This window comes from Malus sylvestris, chromosome 14, assembly GCF_916048215.2.
Source record: "Malus sylvestris chromosome 14, drMalSylv7.2, whole genome shotgun sequence".
Classification (NCBI taxonomy): Eukaryota; Viridiplantae; Streptophyta; class Magnoliopsida; order Rosales; family Rosaceae; genus Malus; species Malus sylvestris.
The window spans coordinates 25,717,046-25,741,430 of record NC_062273.1 but is presented as its reverse complement, the minus strand read 5'-3'; the positions used below and the strand labels follow the sequence as shown (position 1 = coordinate 25,741,430).

At 37.4% G+C, this 24,385-nt stretch overlaps 1 long non-coding RNA gene and 2 pseudogenes across 1 annotated transcript; 1 reads left to right on the top strand and 2 right to left on the bottom strand.

Moving 5' to 3' along the window:
* The first annotated feature begins 690 nt into the window (after positions 1-690).
* Positions 691-16,373, top strand: LOC126598621 (receptor-like protein EIX2; annotated as a pseudogene).
* Positions 4,233-19,546, bottom strand: LOC126598628 (uncharacterized). Its single transcript, XR_007614906.1, has 5 exons — positions 19,435-19,546; positions 18,455-18,767; positions 17,504-17,904; positions 16,756-17,049; positions 4,233-4,519 (listed from the first exon to the last, which is right to left on the bottom strand). It is a non-coding gene; the product is annotated as an uncharacterized LOC126598628 (long non-coding RNA).
* Positions 19,547-22,710: 3,164 nt separating this feature from the next.
* LOC126598623 (uncharacterized) lies at positions 22,711-24,000 on the bottom strand (annotated as a pseudogene).
* Positions 24,001-24,385: the final 385 nt, after the last annotated feature.

Below are 24,385 nucleotides of genomic sequence, written 5' to 3'. Positions count from 1 at the left end.
CTGTTTAATTGTGTCCTGCACTTATAACTCCAAATAGAGTTTTGAGCATGAAAGATTAGGACGAAAATCACACACATGCCAAATGGCCAAGGCAAACAACATTTAAAATGAATAAAAACTATGAAAAACAAATATAGTGTTTTGAACTTATAATTCCAAGGACCCAACAAAGGTTGGCTCAATTTGTAAGATCTCTGCTCTGTGTCTCGTCCCACCAAGGTTCGAGTCTTATTGCCAGCAGTCCTCGTTGGTGCACAATTAGTAAATTCCTATGTAAATCCATACTGGTAGCAGCTGGCAGTTAGGTGCCACGCATAAGTCATTCTAGCTTGAGATTGTGGGTATGTCTTGAAGCTGGTGATGAATAACCAATCTCTCCTAAACTTTTGACACGAATAATTCCAAGAACCAAGACTTTAAATTACTAATTTAAGTAAATACATTCCCACTTGAATTATGGCAACTTTAATTCCTGGATAAAAATGTGACTATGTTTTGATCACATATTCCTTTGCCTCTGCTTGGTACTTGAAGGCCTACCTTTCTTTAGTGTTTGAGGGTGACAGAATTAAGATGGAGGGTGACAGAATCAGGTGCTTGCAGAAGGCCCACCTTCCAACGAAAGAGGTTTTTTTTTCACAATTATTGGATATTTTATTTATACTTTTCTCCGTTCATTTTGAACTACACTTGCGCAGCTTTCCTTTTGCTCCAAAATCAAAATCCTAAAGAAACTCTTTCGTGCTTCAATTGTCTCTTGGTTGATTTAGTTGAATTAAGATGGAGCGTGACAGAATCAGGTGCTTGAAGAAACTCTTTCGTGCTTTAATTGTGGTGTTCACTTTACTGCAATGTGCTGTCAACCCTTCCCCTTCCCTTGGATTCAAAAATATTTCTTCGGAAGGAGTGGTGAGGTGCTTTGAGAGGGAAAGAGAAGCACTCCTTGCTTTCAAGCACGGCCTCGTGGATCACTACAATCTCCTCTCTTCGTGGGGAAGAGAAGAACACAAGCAAGATTGTTGCAAATGGGTTGGCGTCCACTGCAGCAACCGAACCAACCATGTTACTCAACTTCATCTTGGGTGGGATCCTTTGAATGAATCTTACTCACATCAACAGAAAGGAGACTCGTGGTACATCAATTATTTTTTGCAAGGTAAGAAGATGAGTCCTAAATTGATTGAGTTGCAGCGTTTGAAATATTTGGACCTTTCATGGATAAACTTCAATGGGACCCGACTTCCATATTTCATTGGTTCTCTTTCCAATTTAAGACACCTCGATCTCTCTTATGCTTCTTTTGGTGGTCGATTTCCAAGTCAAGTTGGAAACCTTACCCACTTGCAATATCTTGATCTTAGTGGGAATGACTTTAACAGTGTAGAAAATCTGAGATCATGGCTCCCTCTTCTTTCTTCTTTAACATATTTGGATCTGAGTAGAACCAATCTCAGTAATGTTCATGACTGGCTGGAAATAGTTAGTAAGCTCCCTAAACTTACAAACTTGACGTTACGGGAGTGTGGCCTTCCTTCTCCTGTAATCCATTCCAGTACTCTTTTTAACATAAATTCTTCAAAATCTCTTGCTCATGTTGACCTCTCTGACAACCAATGCACTTCTCCTTCAATATATTTATGGTTGTCAAACTACAATGCTAGCCTTGTCTTTCTTCGCCTCAATAACAGCAGTTTAACTGGTTTAATTCCCAGCGTCATTGAAAACTTGACCTCTCTTGTCTATCTATCTCTCTCTTATAACAAATTTGACGCGGTGAATCCGCATTCTTTTTCCAGCTTATGCAGTTTGCAATCACTGTACCTTGTCAATAATAGTCTGAGTGGACAGTTTTCCGAGTTTGTTTAAATGTTGTCTACATGTGTTCAAAACTCATTAGAGTTTCTGTACCTCTCTGACAATCATCTTTCTGGATCAATTCCTAATCTTACAAACTTTTCATCGTTGAAAAGTTTATCTCTTTATGGAAATCAATTGAATGGAACAATACCTGAAAGCATTGGGCAACTGTCTAATCTGGAGGAATTATATCTCCATAGAAATCAATTGAGCGGAACAATACCTGAAAGTATTGGGCAACTGTCTAATCTGGAGTATATGTACTTGGGTATGAATGATCTGGAAGGTGTGGTTTCGGAAACCCATTTCTCTCAACTCTCCAGATTACAGTATTTGTCTTTGTCCTCTAACTCGCTAGTTTTAAGCTTCAATTCTAATTGGGTTCCTCCATTTAAATTGAAGTATATATATTTGGGGTCTTGCAAAATGGGTCCGTATTTTCCAAAATGGCTTCAAACTCAGAATCAGTATTCATACCTCGATATTTCTGATGCTGGAATTGTGGATATCCTTCCAAGCTGGTTTTGGGGTACGACTTGTTACGCGAGATTTATCAGTCTTTCCAATAACCAAATTGGAGAAATGTTTGCAAGTTCAACAATGAATTTTACATATTACCCTGAAATACATTTGAGTTCGAACCAAATCGAAGGTCCAATTCCCTCAACTCTATCGCATGCGTCATATTTGGATCTCTCTAATAACAACATTTCAGGGTCAATTTCTATCTTGTGTGAAGCATACAAGAGTTTAATGTTTCTTAATCTCTCAAACAACAATCTCTCCGGAGAACTTCCACAATGCTGGACACATTTTGACAATCTAGTCATGCTTGATTTGAGTTACAATGCTTTTTCTGGCAAAATTCCATCCACGGTGGGCTCACTATATCGCATGGAAACATTGAAATTAAGAAGCAACAGATTTGTTGGCGAGTTTCCTTCATCCTTCAAGAATTGCACCAGTTTAGAAGTTCTTGATGTTGGATACAATCAATTATCAGGACCCATTCCAAAATGGTTAGGGTAACGCCTTCAGAAATTGGTTGTCCTGATGCTTCCCTCTAATAACTTCAACGGAAGCATGCCATCTGAACTATGCCGTCTAACAAACATTCAAAACTTGGATGTGTCTGCGAATAACATCTCTGGAACAATACCAAAATGCCTAAGCAATTTTACTGTTTTGGCACAGAAGGGAAACTCTTCTCCGACCCTTCAACATTCGAACACAGGAGATGATACCTCGCATACGGTTTATTATGTGGATGATGCAACATTTATATGGAAGGGAAGAATGTACTCGTTCAAAAACACTTTGGGACTTGTGAAGAGAATTGATTTCTCGAGCAATAGATTAACAGGGGAGATTCCAAGTGAAATCACAGATCTTGTTGGGTTAGTTTCTTTAAACCTGTCGAGAAACGGATTGACAGGTGAGTTACCTGCAAAGATTGGAAAGTTGCAATCATTGGATGCCCTTGATTTGTCAAGAAACCAGATAGATGGCAGAATTCCAACAAGCCTTGCTCAGATATACGGTCTTAGTGTCTTGGACTTGTCATATAACAACTTTATTGGCAAAATTCCAACTGGCACTCAGCTCCAAAGTTTTGATCCCTCTGATTATGCTGGAAATCCTCAGCTGTGCGGACCTCCACTTCCAAAGATGTGTGGTGATCAACAGGAAACTCCGATCTTGAGCAACAAAGAAGAAAAGGATGAGCCTATAACATGGGGATTTTACGTCAGCATGGCGCATGGCTTTATTGTTGGATTTTGGGGAGTTTGTGGCAGTCTGATTTTTGTGAGGCCATGGAGATACTCGTACTTCAGGTTCTTGAATGTCTTGAATGATTGGTTTTATGTGAGGGTGATTTCAATCAAGCAGCACTTCAATTAAGCAATGGTATGTAAATGTGATTTTATTTGTCTTTCTTAAATTAAGCAATATGCATGCATCTATTCGTAAAGTCATTCGGATTAATTTCATTGTCTTCTTCAAAACTTAACTACATGTGCTTGTTTATTTTAATCTACAGCATCTTCTGAGACAGTGTAGACGGCTTCACTTCACTGAAAGAGCTTCCATGGACCATTATCTGTACAAGTTTTCAAAGTATTGAGTTGTCATAATAAATAACTTTACTACTAAATCTCCTTGACAGATGATTTGTTAGTGTTAATTGTTTGTAAGAAGTTTATGTTTATGTTTACGTTATCAAGACCTTTCTGCAGTATATGTTTTGATTCATGATATAAACTAAAGAAATTCAGTTAATTCAGGACTGCATATGATTGTTTTGTTCGTCGTAAATTTTAGTTCAATGGATTGGTTGCAGTCTTGTGCATATGTCTATCAATGATCAGACGATGTTTAACAAACTAATTACTATTATTTTTCATCAGAAATGATACACCAGGAATCCTATATGCTTTCTGCACACAAAGTACAAGCTTATGAATGACATCCTCCCTACCAGTGTTTTTTTACAAATTTCTATTTTTTCTTTCTATTTTGTCAAAGTAATTCATATACTAGAATCATTTGACGCACGGGAAATCAAACCAAATAAACAATTCAAATACAAGATATACTGCTGGAAAATGACAAAATCTAATACCGTGGAAATGATGAAGCTTTGGCTCTAGTGGTTTTAAACCTTATGATCGATCGACGACTATATAAGCTGAGAGCCAAACCGAGAGAAGTGGCAAGCCAGGCACCTAGTCGAGCGGCCTAGATAAAGAACATCCTCTTGAAGGCCAAATTCGGATATCGGTATGAACGCAACTCTGATCAAACCTCTACTCAGAATTTCCCACAAGTATCATAATAAGAACATGTGAATAACACTCAATTGTGGTTCTGATGTCCTAGTGCTTAAAAGCAGAATCCCCCCTTTTCTTTGAATCTTATGATTCTTGCATTTGGTCAGTCCACATTTGAACGAGCACTGCAGTGGAACGTAACGATTGAGAAGGCTAAATATATATATATACAAAACACAACTTATTAGATAGTTCTCCATTAATTAAACAAAATAAAGAACCTCATTTGTCATTCCATCGTCTTTATAGCCGATATTCTCTAGGATCTCATGTATAGCGGTCATATCCCTTCTTGAGCAGGCATCACCGAGTTGTGAAAGAGAAGACCAGAAGGTACCATGTGCGATACCCATTAAAACAAAAGAAGGAACCTGCAGAGGTAAGCAAAAAGAAATAAAGGAGGTCCACCAACATCATGTTAAGCATCTATATATGATTAAACTACTATATCTATATATGATTAAACTACTACGATGGTGTAGATCAGAGTGCTTCTAATTGGCACCCAACAGGTATGGTATCACTGAAAACCCTTGTAGTTAACTACCCTCAAATTTGGGGCATAAGAGATTGATATTTTATAGAGTATCATTCACCATGAAAGACACTAAACAAAGGTGTAGCTCTCTCAAGTCCTCACTAATAACAAATTAGAGTCATGTCCTTTTCCCAAGTTTTCAAATATTTCTGCTTGGTACAAGGTTCAGTATTAATACAACTAATGAATCGGTTGATAGTTAGATACGAGCTTACACAAATAGCTCAGATTGAGTCCAGTGAAAAGAAGATAACATATGAATATATTGCTTACAAGACTGCCCCAAAATACAGATCTAGAAACAATTGTGTGAAGATTTTAAACAGTCAAACTATGCTCCCCGGGTAAAGTTGGGAATATAATGCTTAATTAGAGAAACAGAGGAGAGAACTAACCTCAATCTCTTTCTGAAGAGGAGTCAAAGAAGCAACTAATGACTTTGGATTTGGTCGCTCTCAGGGTTCAGATTGTAAACTTTGTGAAGCCAACCGTGCCAACTCAGTACCATCATCATTTGAAAGCTGTCCTTCCAAGCAAGAATCTGTCAGCATCTGAATGGCCGAAAGGGCAGCACCCTGAAGATAAGATACAATGTGCCAAACTGGGGAAACTACTTGTGCTTGCATTGCATCGTTGAGAGGTTCCTGAGGCTTGTCACTCATGAGATAAGACAAACTACGACGGGCAAAAATTGTTGGAGAAACCATCGTTTCAGCATCAATGAACTGCAAGCGAAAGAAAACTGTAAGCGACGATAACAAATGTAGATAAAACAGCAATCAAGGATTTACCAAGTTTTTTTTCCTTTTCAGTTTTGTTCTTGTTATTGATCATGCAAGTAGAGTTACTAGGTTCAGGTACTTTAAGGTACCTTAAACTACCAATTTTCGCAAAATGCGTCGTTCCTAACTGATTAAAAATGCTCCTCTCTACATTCAGGGAAGAAAAAAGAAAGTGCTCAACAATCTACACAGTATAGCAGTCCAAGAGCATTCCTAAATCACATTTTCTGCAGCTTTTTACAATTGCAACCTTGGCTTCGTCGTAAACAATCAAATACCAAAACACTTGTAATTACAGAGTGGTAACTACACAAGCAGAGAAAACTAACCAAAACCTCACTCGCATTATCATTTTGCTAAAAAGACATGAACAAAATCGTTGAAAAGCGAAAACAAAGTATACCAAACTAGTCCAGTTACACAACCCACATTCATTCTACAGCTAACAATTGTAAATCGAACACGAAATGGAAAGACCCCAAATTTTGTGAGCTCGAATTGCAGGTCTGAGAAATTAAATTGTGAACCAAGAGATTAAGTTTTGATTTTCTCGCTACCCTTTTTGTAACAAGATCAAAGTTTGATTTCTGATGAAGATGAAAATGCGGGAAGAAACAGGAACTTACAGGATCGAGAGCGTTGGGCTCGGGGCCGTAATCAGCAGTAAAGGGGAAGTAAGCAGCAATGCAGTGGCCACCATGGTCGTCCTCCTCCTCACCAGCCTTTCGGTTTTTGAGGGTTTTTCATTGTTGGGAGGGGAAGAAAGTAGAAGATGGCAAATTTACCAGATTCAAACTTTGAGAAATCTAAACTACCTATTAATAAAATATTATTTATAACAAAAAAATATTAATAAAATTACTGCTATATCTTCTAATACAAAACTGAAAAAAAAAATATTAGAAAAAAAACAATGTGAGCGTTAAAATAATTTTGTACAAACAAGTTTTTACTTTTTTTTTTTTAAATCTCACAGTTATGTTACTTTATCAATACCCAATAAACTCACTTTCTCTCATTCTCTCTTTTTCCTCTCTTAAAAAAAAATAAAAAAATATTTAAAAAATATAAAAAGTATATTTCTCGAGGCTTTTGCTAGTATAGTATAGTCCGTTTGATTTTGATACAACGGCTATAAAAAGGGAGTCCTTCTAAAGTTATAATAATTGTATCAAACGACCTCTGTTAGTTGGTCATGAGGATCCCCACCATTTGCTAAGGAGGGATCCAATTCCTATGAAATTAACCAACTCAGTCAAGATGTCATTGAATTAGAAAATCAATCAATGTCGTCAATTTATGTTAGTATGCCTATGTGACACACATGTGGACCCAATATGTTCAATAGTTAGGTGTCACATGGATTATAAAGAAAAAGAAAATTTTATTTTTAAATTAAGCAAGGTTGAATTAATTGAAAAGAGGAAAGGAAAAAAAAAATCCAATCGTGGCAAGGTTGGATCGAGGAGGCAAACGGAGGTAAGGGATGTGGCTGGCCTTGGAATGGGTGGGTAATAGCTGCGGGTGGAAGGGGAGCTTGGGGCGGGGTAGCCGGTCGAAATGGAGGCGAGTCGATGTGGATTTGGGAATCACGTTTTGGTGACAGGTGGAGGTTGGGGGATGAGGGATGCGGCTGATGGGGGCGGGGGTAGGAGAGGAAGATGCGGCTGGGGTTTCTCCATTTTCTGGGCTGAAGGTTGGTATCCAAGGAGTCATGGAACATGATGATGATGATGATGATGATTCGTCCTTTTTTTGGGAGGAATGAGGATGACGATAAGTTTTTCTTTCTTTTTCTTTTTTTTTAAACTTTATTTATTTATTTTTGTTTTGAAATATGTTTAAATTTGTAAACAATTTTTGGCAAATTACACGTGGGTCATGTTATATGTGGTGGGCTCACATGTGTGCCACATAAACATCTTAACAGAAATTTTAACGGAATCTAAACATAATGACAATATTGATTTGTGACACTAATATTTAGAGATGGCATTAATTGATTTTCTAATTCAGAAACTATTTCGATTGGACCATTTGTAATAAAAATCCTTATCAATTTTGTCTCTCTAACATTGTACTATTATATAAGTTCAAGCATCTATCCTTATGTGCAATTTAAAAGTTAAAACTGTTAGACTATAGAGGTTAGCTTAGGATTATGCCAAGTGTTATGTATTAGATGTGTGCCATGTGTCACATGTGTTGTAACAATTCTGAAGTTAATACCGTGAAATATTGAAAAGTTGTTTTCCCTCTCTAAATCTCTGTAAGTTTTGTTAACATGGTATCTTCGCCGATGATAGAGATTTTTACCATCTGCAAAAGTAGGGATAAAAATACTTGCAAGAGTATAAGGTAGTCGTAGTATAACATCCCAAGTAAGATCGTTTTCCGAAATGATTGAATGAATAATTTGTATTTAAACTAATTCTTAGCTAATTATTTGAAAACAAAGATTGGAAGATGTTGATTTTATGACCTAAAATATTAAAAACGAATTTAATTAAAAATAATTAAAGAAATTGGCAAAGTAAAGAAAACAAAAGAAAATAGTTTTGAAAACCAATTTATAAAAGGCATAGGGTTCGGCCGTCCCCTTAACAATCGTATGCAGATTTATCAATTACTTATGAATTACCCATGCAACTTTGAAGGTTAGGTTTTCCTTGTGCATATTTTACTTGTGACATTCAAGCTAGAACCTATATCAAACATGCAATCCGTCCGTGGCATTCAGATCAAATATAAATATGCATGATTCATTATGCTTTGTGAAAACTCTTTGAAAAATCATGCAACCCCTAAGACGTGACATTCGCCCTAGGTGAACTTACAACTATTAATCACAAAAAGCAATACTTAATGGTCGCGAATCATTAAGATACAAAGACAGTTTAAAGCACAGTGATTAATAATTCAAAGTATGCATGTATAATATCATAAGCAATTAAATAAAAACTACATATTCATGCTAAGACTTAAGGCATCACCCTAGCAAACGAAAATTAGTTACTAACAATCATAAAACAAAATAGTATTAAAAACATGGATAGATAATACCTTGAAAATAAACTTCAAAAACTCTCTAGAGTAGTGTGTGTGTTTCCCTCTCCAATGTTGTGTCTCTCCCAATGGCTAAAAAGTCTTATTTATACTACTCCTAATTAAAACCCTCAAAGGAAAATGTTTTCTAAAAACTAGGAAATAAAATAATAAAAGGATAGCTAAAAATTACATTCCTATTATGACAAGGAAATCTATCTATCAACGGAGAAGCCACGTTTCTGGACCTTCAGGGCTCCAAAACGAGTCAAACTAAAGATCAGGACCTCCTCTTCAAGTTCCAAGAACAACCCAAGTCCAAAATCCATCATCTTCCAGCCCAAAACTCGCAAACGAGCTCTGTAGCACAATCTGCCAGCATTGCGCGCTGACCATAAATTAATTCGCCCCCAATCAGATGCTTTGGATAAAATTATGAAATTTTGACACAACCTTCTTGACTGACTCACGAATCCACTCCAATTAGAATCACTCAAAAATTCCACCGTTTGATTACTTTATGCTCCAAACAATAATATGAACTCATCAGCCGGCGACGGGTAACTCTTATCGGTTGACAACAATCCTTGTGCTTCTGCTAGCATTTCTCGTTGGTGTCTCTATCGCTCGTTGCTGTTGTTCGCTCGTTAAAGCTAACGTCAGTGCACTAAGTCGGTGACCCTTAATTTCTTTGGGGTTTTCTGTAAGTCGGTGATTCATTCTTTGATTCTTGCTTTCTTTGGTGAAGATCGCGTTGCTATTTGACGGATTTGTGGTGTATTATTGTTGATTCTTGATTTGTTCATCTTCGATTGTCGATGTGTTGATTCTTGCAAAGTTGATGATTTTGTCTGTTGCTAGAATTTCTAGGTGATTTGGTGTGTTCATATAAAAATGGTTATTGTTGCTCAGTTAGCTCTTACTCAGTCATCGATCTCTTCGTTGATTCCCAGTGTTGGAAACACTGTGACTGTAAAACTTGATGATTCCAATTATGTTACATGGAATTTTCAAATGGAACTCTTGTTAGATGGATATGGAATTCTTGGGTTTGTTACTGGTTCCATACCTTGTCCAAACAAATATGTAGAGTCTAATTATGCAGATGAGACTGTTGAAAATCTACCAGTTATTGCTGATGCTTTTAAGGTTTGGAAGATTCATGACAAAGCTTTAATGACTCTTATCACTGACACATTATCAACTGATGCTCTATCCTCTGTTATTGGTTGTCAAACTTCTAGAGAAATGTGGACTAATCTGAAAGAAAGATTCTCTAATATGACAAGAACCAGTATTGGTCAAATGAAAATTGATTTACAGAATATCAAAAAGGGACCAGAATCTATTGATTATATCTGCAACGGATTAAACATTGTAGAGACCAACTTCCTGCTGTGGGTGTGTTGTCTTATGAATTGTTGGGCATCCCTACACAATTTATACCAAGAACAAAAGTGTGTGCAATGTGCATGTTCTGTTGTCAGCCTAATGTTCGATTGTTTATACTATTTTTGCAACAAGGGCGGTGTCAACCCACTTTCACAATGTAATGATGATACGCAGAGTTGAGAGATCAACAGGTTTCAAGGGAATAAAAAGCACTTTTTTCCCTGTTGCAGGTATAGCAGCTCCTGCCTCTCACGAACCCCTTTTTCTTTTTCTTCTTTTATTGGTTAATAACTAACTTTATTGCCTAATGCATGAACGCTGGTGAAAATATGGGTGTTTTATGACAGATTAAACTGCTAGGCCATAATTATCATCTTAACTTACATAAAATTGGGTGTATATTGAGTTAAAATTTACATAAAATCGAGTATATATTTAAGTTACATGAAATTAGATAGAATTTTGTATAATTATCTCTCTTGTCACGCGAAAATAGATGTATGAAGTATACATTCGGTTTTATTTACGTTTCGCAATTCATTCAAATAAAATGGATGACAAAATAAGTTATGCTTTGGATGGTAATGGAATATCACAAAGTGTGTCACATGAAACAAGCACTGGTAAAGGCTGGCTAGACACGAAATACTGTGAACTTTTGATCTTTGGTTTTGGAGGTAGGGCGGGAGTGATAACGCTTTTGCCTAATGGGAGTGGGTGAAAACTCGCCAAGGCGAGCCTAGGAGCCTGAGGCATGCCTAAAGGCGGTTGGCGAGCGTTCCCAGATCCATCTGCGACCCAAAATCGAAGTCAAATGCTCTGTTGTCTGGGTAAATCGAAGTCGAAGGCTCTGTCATCTGGGTTTAGGGTTGCAGGGTGTGCGGCGTCTTCACAAGGAAGACGACCGCGAAGAAGAAGGAAGGATTAAAAAAAATGACTTGGTCCAAAACGACGTCGTTTTGGCAAAATCTTTAATTTTTTTTAAATGACTTGGCCCAAAACAATGTCGTTTTGGCCAAGTCTGTTTTTCTTTTATTTTTAAAACCCCAAGAGTCCCCTCTTTTCCCTGTTTTTTTCAGTAGTCCCCTATTATTTAAGGTCCCGTAAGGCTTCGCCTTACGCCTAGGCGGGGCTATCCATGAAACGGCTCGCTCACGCCTAGGTGGAGCTATCCATGGAAAGCCTTGCCTCGCCTTCGCCTTTTAATACATTGAGATGGAATCAACTTCTTTTTCTTCTTTTTTTCCCCAGAAAATTTTCACTGAAATAAAACCTGTGTGAATGTAGAACTGTAAAAGGCTGACAATGGAAATCATGAAGGTTCTCTTGATTTATGAGACTCGAAATTATTTGAAGAAATGCCTACGCCAATCTCGACCAGAAATAATAAAAAAAAAAACTTGCAAAATGTCGCACTTCATTTCCAAAGCAGAAGGTGTTACATAAATAACTGATGAAAGGGGAAGGAACACCAAGCCAATTATATATAACATTTGAAATGGGGGCATCTGAAATATTTTACAGTGGTATTTTCTCTGGAGTACCTCGCGATCTGGAGTACCTGGATCGCGAGGTACTCCAGAGAAAATACCACTGGATACAAACAGAGGTTACAAACAGAGGTTACATCAGTAAACATTTTTAGCTCTCTCTCCCCCCCCCCCCCCCAATATACATGATAGGTTTGTTAAGTTTTCAAATAGAGATATGACATGCCTGTGCATTGTTTCAACACGGAAGCACCCAAAATCTGAATTGCTTTTTCTGCATTCCTAATTTCCTCCTGTTCAAATGTGCCAAATATGCACAGTCTTTACTTACCTGGGCAAGCAATGGCTAAGATCAAACCCGGAAGACCCGCACCGCTCCCCACATCTACAAGGCGGAGGTTTTCGGACGAAGGGCTACAGTGATCTTTTCATGATTTTCTGCAATTCCCACTTTAATAGTGGAAACTTTAATGCTCGTACAAAGATATGCCTATGTTTTGGTCACCAATTGTATTGCCTCTTCTAGCTACTTGTAGCCCCACTTTTGATTGTGCGTGTTTGAGATGAAATGACAAATGCATGGGAGAAGGAGAACCATTGGTTATTTTATTGTATAAAGATTTCCACAAGTATTGAATAGTCTATTTTCAATCTTGTCCATTTATTCTTTACTATTCATCATTACGTACTGTTGTACCACAGAAGGTGGGGAAACAAAGTATGAACAAGTGGGAAACAGAAGGTGAGAAATAAAGCATCAACAAGTGCGAAACAAAGGCCTTAAATCAAGGAGAAGGTGGGAAATAAAGTATCAACTAGTGCCTTAAATTAAGGAGGTGGGAAATAAAGTATCAACTAGTGCTTTAAATTAAGTATCAACTAGTGTCTTTTCATTTTTTAATATTTTTCTATCAAATTATAATGGTGTGTAGAAAATATTAAAAAATTAAAAAAAATGAGAGCAGTAATTTGGGGTGTTTGAATATAATATTTCTTGTATAAATATTTTTCACAATTATTAGATATTTTATTTATACTTTTCTCCGTTCATTTTGAACTATACTTGCGCAGCTTTCCTTTTGCTCCAAAATCAAAATCCTAAAGAAACTCTTTCGTGCTTCAATTGTCTCTTGGTAGATTTAGTTGAATTAAGATGGAGGGTGACAGAATCAGGTGCTTGAAGAAACTCTCTCGTGCTTTAATTGTGGTGTTCACTTTACTGCAATGTGCTGTCAACCCTTCCCTTTCCCTTGGATTCAAAAATATTTCTTCAGAAGGAGTGGTGAGGTGCTTTGAGAGGGAAAGAGACGCACTCCTTGCTTTCAAGCACGGCCTCGTGGATCACCACAATGTCCTCTCTTCGTGGGGAAGAGAAGAACACAAGCAAGATTGTTGCAAATGGGTCGGAGTCCACTGCAGCAACCGGACCAACCATGTTACTCAACTTCATCTTGGGTGGGATTCTTTGAATGAATCTTACTCACATCAACAAAAAGGAGACCCGCAGTACATCAGTTATTTTTTGCAAGGTAAGAAGATGAGTCCTAAATTGATTGAGTTGCAGCGTTTGAAATATTTGGACCTTTCACGGATAAACTTCAATGGGACCCGACTTCCATATTTCATTGGTTCTCTTTCCAATTTAAGATACCTCGATCTCTCTTCTGCTTCTTTTGGTGGTCGATTTCCAAGTGAAGTTGGAAACCTTACCCACTTGCAATATCTTGATCTCGGTTGGAATGACTTTAACAGTGTAGAAAATCTGAAATCATGGCTCCCTCTTCTTTCTTCTTTAACATATTTGGATCTGAGTACCACCAATCTCAGTAATGTTCCTGACTGGCTGGAAATAGTTAGTAAGCTCCCTAAACTTACAAACTTGACGTTACAGGGGTGTGGCCTTCCTTCTCCTGTAATCCATTCCAGTACTCTTTTTAACATAAATTCTTCAAAATCACTTGCTCATGTTGACCTCTCTGACAACCAATGCACTTCTCCTTCAATATATTTATGGTTGTCAAACTACAATGCTAGCCTTGTCTTTCTTGGCCTCGATAACAGTAGTTTAACTGGTTTAATTCCCAGTGTCATTGAAAACTTGACCTCTCTTGTCTATCTATCTCTCTCTCATAACAAATTTGACGCGGTGAATCCGCATTCTTTTTCCAGCTTATGCAGTTTGCAATCACTGGACCTTGGCAATAATAGTCTGAGTGGACAGTTTTCCGAGTTTGTTCAAATGTTGTCTACTTGTGTTCAAAACTCATTAGAGTTTCTGTACCTCTATGACAATCATCTTTCCGGATCAATTCCTAATCTTACAAACTTTTCATCGTTGAAAGGATTATCTCTCTATAGAAATCAATTGAGTGGAACAATACCTGAAAGTATTGGGCAACTGTCTAATCTGGAGTATATGGACTTGGGTACGAATGATCTGGAAGGTGTGGTTTCGGAAATCCATTTCTCTCAACTCTCCAGATTACAGGTTTTGGATTTGTCCTCTAACTCGCTAGTTTTAAGCTTCAATTCTAATTGGGTTCCTCCATTTAAATTGATGTCTATAGCTTTGGGGTCTTGTAAAATGGGTCCGTATTTTCCAAAATGGCTTCAAACTCAGAATGAGTATTCAAGCCTTGATATTTCTGATGCTGGAATTGTGGATATCCTTCCAAGCTGGTTTTGGGGTACGACTCGTTACGCGAGATTTATCGTTCTTTCCAATAACCAAATTGGAGAAATGTTTGCAAGTTCGACAATGAATTTTACATATTACCCTCAACTATATTTGAGTTCGAACCAAATCGAAGGTCCAATTCCCTCAACTCTATCGCATGCGTCATCTTTGGATCTTTCTAATAACAACATTTCAGGGTCAATTTCTATCTTGTGTGAAGCATACCAGAGTTTAATGTTTCTTAATCTCTCAAACAACAATCTCTCCGGAGAGCTTCCGCAATGCTGGACACATTTTGACCATCTAGTCATGCTTGATTTGAGTTACAATGCTTTTTCCGGCAAAATTCCATCCACGATGGGCTCACTATATCGCATGGAAACATTGAAATTAAGAAGCAACATATTTGTTGGCGAGTTTCCTTCATCCTTCAAGAATTGCACCAGTTTAAAAGTTCTTGATGTTGGATACAATCAATTATCAGGACCCATTCCAAAATGGTTAGGGGTTAGCCTTCAGAAATTGGTTGTCCTGATGCTTTCCTCTAATAACTTCAATGGAAGCATGCCATCTGAACTATGCCGTCTAACAAACATTCAAAACTTGGATGTGTCTGCAAATAACATCTCTGGAACAATACCAAAATGCCTCAGCAATTTTACTGTTTTGGCACAGAAGGGAAACTCATCTCCGACCCTTGAACATTCGAACACAAGAGATGATAGTTCGGATATGGTTTATTATGTGGATGATGCAACATTTATATGGAAGGGAAGAATGTACTCGTTCAAAAACACTTTGGGACTTGTGAAGAGAATTGATTTCTCGAGCAATAGATTGACAGGGGAGATTCCAAGTGAAATCACAGATCTTGTTGGGTTAGTTTCTTTAAACTTGTCGAGAAACGGATTGACAGGTGAGTTACCTGCAAAGATTGGAAAGTTGCAATCATTGGATGCCCTTGATTTGTCAAGAAACCAGATAGACGGCAGAATTCCAACAAGCCTTGCTCAGATATATGGTCTTAGTGTCATGGACTTGTCATACAACAACTTTATTGGCAAAATTCCAACTGGCACTCAGCTCCAAAGTTTTGATCCCTCTGATTATGCTGGAAATCCTCAGCTGTGCGGACCTCCACTTCCAAAGATGTGTGGTGATCAACAGGAAACTCCGATCTTGAGCAACGAAGAAGAAAAGGATGAGCCTATAACATGGGGATTTTACGTCAGCATGACGCTTGGCTTTATTGTTGGATTTTGGGGAGTTTGTGGCAGTCTGATTTTTGTGAGGTCATGGAGATACTCGTACTTCAGGTTCTTGAATGTCTTGAATGATTGGTTTTATGTGAGGGTGATTTCAATCAAGCAGCACTTCAGTTAAGCAATGGTATGTAAATGTGATTTTATTTGTCTTTCTTAAATTAAGCAATAAGCATGCATCTATTCGTAAAGTCATTCGGATTAATTTCACTGTCTTCTTAAAAACCTAACTACATGTGCTTGTTTATTTTTATATACAGCATCTTCTGAGACAGTGTAGACGGCTTCACTTCACTGAAAGAGCTTCCACAGGCCATTATCTGTACAAGTTTTCAAAGTATTGAGTTGTCATAATAAAGAACTTTACTACTAAATCTACTTGACAGATGATTTGTTAGTGTTAATTGTTTGTAAGAAGTTTATGTTTATGTTTACTTTATCAAGACCTTTCTGCAGTATATGTTTTGATTCATGATATGAACTAAAGATATTCAGTTAATTCTGGACTACATGTGATTGTTTTGTTCGTCGTAAATTTTATTTCAATGGATTGGTTGCAGTCTTGTGCATATGTCTATCAATGATCAGACGACGTTTAACAAACTAATTACTATTATTTTTCATCAGAAATGATACACCAGGAATCCTATATGCTTTCTGCACACAAAGTACAAGCTTATGAATGACATCCTCCCTACCAGTGTTTTTTAACAAATTTCTATTTTTTCTTTCTATTTTGTCAAAGTAAGTCATATACTAGAATCATTTGACGCACGGGAAATCAAATCAAATAAACAATTCAAATACAAGATATGCTGCTGGAAAATGACAAAATCTAATACCGTGGAAATGATGAGGCTTTGGCTCTAGTGGTTTTAAACCTTATGATCGATCGACGGCTATATAAGCTGAGAGCCAAACCGAGAGATATGGCAAGCTAGGCACCTGGTCGAGCGGCCTAGAGTTTCACTTCTATCCAGCTGCTTTGCTCATTTTGGATTCAAGCATAGTACCCTCCTTAAGTGCTGCTTCAACTTCACTGTCCATTCCAAGGGCCGAAAGGGCAACAGCCTGAAGATAACATGTAATGTGCCAACTCCAATGAACAGCAAGCGATAAGACAAACTATGCCGGTAAAAAATTGTTGGAGAAACCATTGTTCCAACTCCAATGAACTGCAAGCGAAATAGAACTGTTAGCAACGATAACAAATGCAGAGAAAGCAGCAGTTAAAAAGGATTTACTAATTTTTCTTTTCTTTCAGTTTTGTTCCTTTTATTGGTCATGCAAGTAGAGTTACTAGGTTCAGGTACTCTAAGGTACCTTAAACTACCAATTTTCGCAACATACGTCGTTCCTGACAGATTAAAAATACCTTAAACTACCAATTTCATTTCTTCAATTCTTCCTATCATGAATCAGAAGATAAAATGCAACGATCGTGTTCTGACCGGAAATCTAAAGCCAAACAAAAATTTTGTACGAAGCTGTGTTTGGTAATTTGTTTTAACAGGTCAGATAAAGAACATCCTATTGAAGGCCAAATTCGGATATCGGTATGAACATGAAAGCAACTCTTATCAAACCTCTACTCAGAATTTCCCACAATTATCATAATAAGAACCCAACCTGTGAATAACACTCAATTGTGGTTCTGATGTCCTAGTGCTTAAAAGCAGAATCCCCCCTTTTCTTTGAATCTTATGATTCCTGCATTTGGTCAGTCCACATTTGAACGAGTGCTGCAGTGGAACGTTACTATTGAGAAGGCTAAATATGTATATATATATATATATATATATATATATATATATATATATATACACACACACAACACAACTTATTAGATAGTTCTCCATTAATTAAACAAAATAAAGAACCTCATTTGTCATTCCATCGTCTTTATAGCCGATATTCTCTAGGATCTCATGTATAGCGGTCAAATACCTTCTTGAGCAGGCATCACCGAGTTGTGAAAGAGAAGACCAGAAGGTACCATGTGGGATACCCATCAAAACAAAAGAAGGAACCTGCAGAGGTAAGCAAAAAGAAATAAAGGACGTCCAGGATACAGCTACCAGCATCATGTTAAGCATCTATATATGATTAAACTACTACGATGGTGTAGATCTGAGTGCTTCTAATTGGCACCCAACAGGTATGGTATCACTGAAAGCCCTTGTAGTTAACTACCCTCAAATTTGGGGCATAAGAGATTGATATTTTAGAGAGTATCATTCACCATGAAAGGCACTAAACAAAGGTGTAGCTCTCTCAAGTCCTCACTAATAACAAATTAGAGTCATGTCCTTTTCCCAAGTTTTCAAATATTTCTGCTTGGTACAAGGTTCAGTATTAATACAACTAATGAATCGGTTGAAAGTTAGATACGAGCTTACACAAATAGCTCAGATTGAGTCCAGTGAAAAGAAGATAAACATATGAATATATTGCTTACAAGACTGCCCCAAAATATAGATCTAGAAACAATTGTGTGAAGATTTTAAACAGTCAAACTATTCTCCCCGGGTAAAGTTGGGAATATAATGCTTAATTAGAGAAACAGAGGAGAGAACTAACCTCAGTCTCTTTCTGAAGATGAGTTAAAGAAGCAACTAATGACTTTGGATTTGGTCGCTCTCAGGGTTCAGATTGTAAACATTGTGTAGCCAACCATGCCAACTCAGTACCATCATCATTAGAAAGCTGTCCTTCCAAGCAAGAAGGCCGAAAGGGCAGCACCCTGAAGATAAGATACAATGTGCCAAACTGGGGAAACTACTTGTGCTTGCATTGCATCGTTGAGAGGTTCCTGAGGCTTGTCACTCATGAGATAAGACAAACTACGACGGGCAAAAATTGTTGGAGAAACCATCGTTTCAGCATCAATGAACTGCAAGCGAAAGAAAACTGTAAGCGACGATAACAAATGCAGATAAAACAGCAATCAAGGATTTACCAATTTTTTTTTTCAGTTTTGTTCTTGTTATTGGTCATGCAAGTAGAGTTACTAGGTTCAGGTACTTTAAGGTACCTTAAGCTACCAATTTTCGCAAAGTACGTTGTTCCTAACTGATTAAAAATGCTCCTCTCTACATTCAGGGAAGAAAAAAGAAAGTGATCAACAATCTACACGGTATAGCATTCCTAAATCACATTTTCTCCAGCCTTTTACAATCGCAACCTTGGCTTCGTCGTAAACAATCAAATACCAAAACATTTGTAATTACAGAGTGGTAACTACACAAGCAGAGAAAACTAACCAAAACCTCACTCGCATTATCATTTTGCTAAAAAGACATGAACAAAATCGTTGAAAAGCGAAAACAAAGTATACCAAACTAGTCCTGTTACACAACCCACATTCATTCTACAGCTAACAATTGTAAATCGAACACGAAATGGAAAGACCCCAAAATTTGTGAGGTCGAATTGCAGATCTGAGAAATTAAATTGTGAACCAAGAGATTCAGTTTTGATTTTCTCGCTACCCTTTTTGTAACAAGATCAAAGTTTGATTTCTGATGAAGATGAAATTGCGGGAAGAAACAGGAACTTACAGGATCGAGAGCGTTGGGCTCGGGGCCGTAATCAGCACTGTGAGCGTTAACAAAAAATAATAATAAAATTACTACTATTTCTTTTAATACAAAACTGAAAAAACAGTGTAAGCGTTAAAGTAATTTTGTACAAACAAGTTTTTATTTTTTATTTTTTTTAAATCTCAGAGTTATGTTACTTTATTAATACCGATAAACTCACTCTTTCTCATTCTCTCTTTTTCCTCTCTTAAAAAAAATAAAAACAAATATTTAAAAAATATAAAAAGTATATTTCTCAAGGCTTTTGCTAGTACAATATAGGCAGTTGGATTTTGATCCAACAACTACAAACAGAGAGTCCCTCTAAAGTTATAATAATTGTATCCAACAGCCTTTGTTAGTGGGTCATGAGGATCCCCACCATTTGCTCATGAGGGGTTCCAATTCCTATGAAATTAAACAACTCAGTCAAGATGTTATTGAATTAGAAAATCAATCAGTGTTGTCAATTTATGTTAGTATTCCTATGTGGCATACATGTGGGCCCAATATGTTCAATAGTCAGGTGCCACATCGATTATAAAAAAAAATTATTTTTAAATTAAGCAAGGTTGAAATTAATTGAAAAGAGGAAAAGAAAAAAAAAATCCAATCGTGGCAAGGTTGGATCGAGGAGGCAAACGGAGGTAAGGGATGTGGCTGGCCTTGGAATGGGTGGGTAATAGCTGCGGGTGGAAGGGGAGCTTGGGGCGGGGTAGCCGGTCGAAATGGAGGCGAGTCGATGTGGATTTGGGAATCACGTTTTGGTGAGAGGTGGAGGTTGGGGGATGAGGGATGCGGCTGATGGGGGCGGGGTAGGAGAGGAAGATGCGGCTGGGGTTTCTCCATTTTCTGGGCTGAAGGTTGGTATCCAAGGAGTCATGGAACATGATGATGATGATGATTCGTCCTTTTTTTGGGAGGAATGAGGATGACGATGAGTTTTTCTTTCTTTTTCTTTTTTTTTTTTACTTTATTTATTTATTTTTGTTTTGAAATATGTTTAAATTTGTAAACAATTTTTGGCAAATTACACGTGGGTCATGTTATATGAGGTGGGCTCACATGTGTGCCACATAAACATCTTAACAGAAATTTTAACGGAATCTAAACATAATGACAATATTGATTTGTGACATTAATATTTAGCGATGGCATTAATTGATTTTCTAATTCATAAACCATTTCGATTGGATCATTTGTAATAAAAATCCTTATCAATTTTGTCTCTCTACCATTGTACTATTATATAAGTTCAAGCACCTATCCTTATGTGCAATTTAAAAGTTAAAACTGTTAGACTATAGAGGTTAGCTTAGGATTATGCCAAGTGTTATGTATTAGATGTGTGCAATGTGTCACATGTGTTGTAATAATTCTGAAGTTAATACAGTGAAATATTGAAAAGTTGTTTTCCCTCTCTATTTTCCCTCTCTAAATCTCTGTACGTTTTGTTAACATGGTATCTTCGCCGATGATAGGGATTTTTACCATCTGCAAAAGTAGGGATAAAAACACTTAAAAATACTTGCAAAAGTACAAGGTAGTCGTAGTATAGCAGCTCAAGTAAGATCGTTTTCCGAAAGGGTTGAATGAATAATTTGTATTTAAACTAATTCTTAGCTAATTATTTGAAAATAAAGACTGAAAGATGTTGATTTTATGACCTAAAATATTAAAAACGAATTTAATTAAAAATAATTAAAGAATTTGGCAAAGTAAAGAAAACAAAAGAAAATAGTTTTGAAAACCAAATTATAAAAGGCATAGGGTTCCGCCATCCCCTTAACAATCATACATAGATTTATCAATTACTTATGAATTACCCATGCAACTTTGAAGGTTAGGTTTTCCTTGTGCATTTTTTACTTGTGGCATTCAAGCTATAACGTATATCAAACATGCAAGACGTCTGTGGCATTCAGATCAAATATAAACATGCATGACTCATTATGCTTTGTGAAAACCCTGTGAAAAACCATGCAACCCCTAAAACGTGGCATTCGCCCTAGGTGAACTTACAACTATTAATCACAAAAAGCAATACTCAATCCTCTAGTGGCATTCCTACTGAATTGCATCCAATTACTTATCACTTTAATGGTCGCAAATCATTAAGATACAAAGACATGCATGTATAATATCATAAGCAATTAAATAAAAACTACATATTCATGCTAAGGCTTAAGGCATCACCCTAGCAAACGAAAATTAGTTACTAACAATCATAAAACAAAATAGTATTAAAAACATGGATAGATAACTCTATATATTTGTCTCTCTTGTCACGTGAAAATAGACGTATGAAGTATACATTCGGTTTTATTTACATTTCGCAATTCATCCAAATAAAATGGATGACAAAATAAGTTATGCTTTAGATGGTAATGGAATATCATCAAGTGATTGTTACATGAAACAAGCACTGGTAAAGGCTGGCTAAACACGAAATATTGTGAACTTTTGATCTTTGGTTTTGGAGGCAGGGCGGGAGTGATAACACCTTTGCCTAATGGGAGTGGGTGAAAACTCGCCTAGGCGGCTGAGGCGCACCTAAAGGTTGTTGGCGGGCGTTCCCAGATCCATCCGCAACCCAAAATCGAAGTCAAATGCTTTGTTGTCTGGGTAAATTGAAGTTGAAGGCTCTGTCATCTGGGTTTAGGGTTGCAGGGTGTGCGGCGTCTTCACGAGGAAGACGATCGTGAAGAAGAAGAAGACGGATTAAAAAACAAAAAGACTTGGTCCAAAATGACGTCGTTTTGGCTAAGTCTTTAATTTTTTTTAAATGACTTGGCCCAAAACAACGTCATTTTGGCCAAGTCTGTTTTTCTTTTATTTTTAAAACCCCAAGAGTCCCCTGGTTCCCCTGTTTTTCTTAGCAGTCCCCTATTATTTAAGGTCCCGTAAGGCTTTGCCTGACGCCTCACGCCTAGGCGGGGCTATCCATGAAACGGCTCGCTCATGCCTAGGCGAGGTTATCCATGGAACGCCTCGCCCACACCGCCGCCTTTTAATACATTGAGATGGAATCAACTTCCCTCACCCACACCTCCGCCTTTTAATACATCGAGATGGAATCAACTTCTTTTTCTTCTTTTTCCCCAGAAAATTTTCACTGAAATAAAACCTGTGTGAATGTAGAACTGTAACAGGCTGACAATGGAAATCATGAAAGTTCTCTTGATTTATGAGACTCGAAATTATTTGAAGAAACGCCTACGCCAATCTCGACCAGAAATAATAAAAAAAAAAAACTTGCAAAATGTCGCACTTCATTTCCAAAGCAGAAGGTGTTACATATATAACTGATGAAAGGGGAAGGAACACCAAGCCAATTATATATAACATTTGAAATGGGGGCATCTGAATTATTTTACAGTGGTATTTTCTCTGGAGTACCTGGATCGCGAGGATACTTCCATGGTGTAGGAAAAGTTTTCAAACACACGATGGCAGTTCTTTGTCGATATGGGCTGTGCGATTCCACTGGATACAAATTACAAACAGAGATTGCATCAGTAAACATGTTTTAGCTCTCTCTCTCTCTCTCTCTCTCTCTCTCTTCCCCATATACATGATAGTTTGTTAAGTTTTCAAATAGAGATATGACATGCCTGTGCATTGTTTCAACACGGAAGCACCCAAAATCTGAATTGCTTTTTCTGCATTCCTAACTTCCTCCTGTTCAAATGTGCCAAATATGCAGAGTACTTAATATTCATCAAAATTTTCCCTGAAGCAAAGAGCCTGCCCCAAATTCTGTCCTATAACAAAACTTTATATCCTTAATTTGACATCTCTAGAAACAAAATTATATCTACGAAAAACACGAAACAATACCTCTGCTCTTCCTCTTACAACTTGAACATTCGACAAACCAATGTGACCGACAACGTGTTCCAAGAAAATGCATCTCTTGTTCATAGACTCCATCAGTGTCACTTCCCAACCTATCCAGCGAAACCTGAACAAATTATACAAATTTCCGAAAAACTGCAACAAAAAAAATCGGAACTTTTGCAAAGTAGTTACTTACCTGGCCAAGCAATGGCTAAGATCAAACCCGGAAGACCCGCACCGATCCCACATCTACAAAGTGGAGGTTTTTGGACGAAGGGTTACAGTGAGAGAGATAAGAATTTCTAATAGGCGGTATGATTGCGAGCGAGTCCTCAATGTGCCTCTCCATTACCTTATCCGCCTCCTTAACAGCTGTAAGATTCATTTTCTGCAAGTTCAAAAATTTCATCAATTAGTAATCTTTTCATGATTTTCCCACAATTTTCTCAGCAACCAAACAGAGCATAAGTGTAAAGAGAGAGAAAAAAACCTGGTTCCATTGGAGAAGAGTGTCGACATAGAGATGGACTTGCTCTTTTTGGCGGGAATCTAACGTCTCAAAGTAAGACGAGCTACGAATTGCGGCGGCGGTTAGGGTTTTGGGTCTGAATCTGTACGGACAGAGCGTCGCCGGATTTGATACCGGAAGGTGTTTGAAGAAAGTCCCCGAAGAGAATTGAACTGCGCAACGGCTAACTAACATCTTTCCCGCGCTCTCAGTCTCGGCCTCAAAGGCTTTTCATTTCTGATTCTGAACCAAATTGAATGTGGGCTCGTTTAATGGGCTTTAATATTTCATAAATCAAATAATTTAGGCCCAAATATTAGGGCCCGAGTAAGAATGTCGGGCTAAGAGACTGTAAAACTTATGTGGGCTCAGTTCAGTTAGCCTGACTGCTCAATATTCTACTTGCACCTAAAAGGCGAAATGCTAGTATAAAGAGTAAAGCTAGTGTGGAATAGGAGAAGATATTCGGTAAGACTGATGAGTATGACTAGAGCATTTTTATAATGAGTGGAGACATCGTCGAGTCAAATGAAATCGAATGATATTAATAGAATGCAATTGCAAAAAATATTTAGTAAAAGC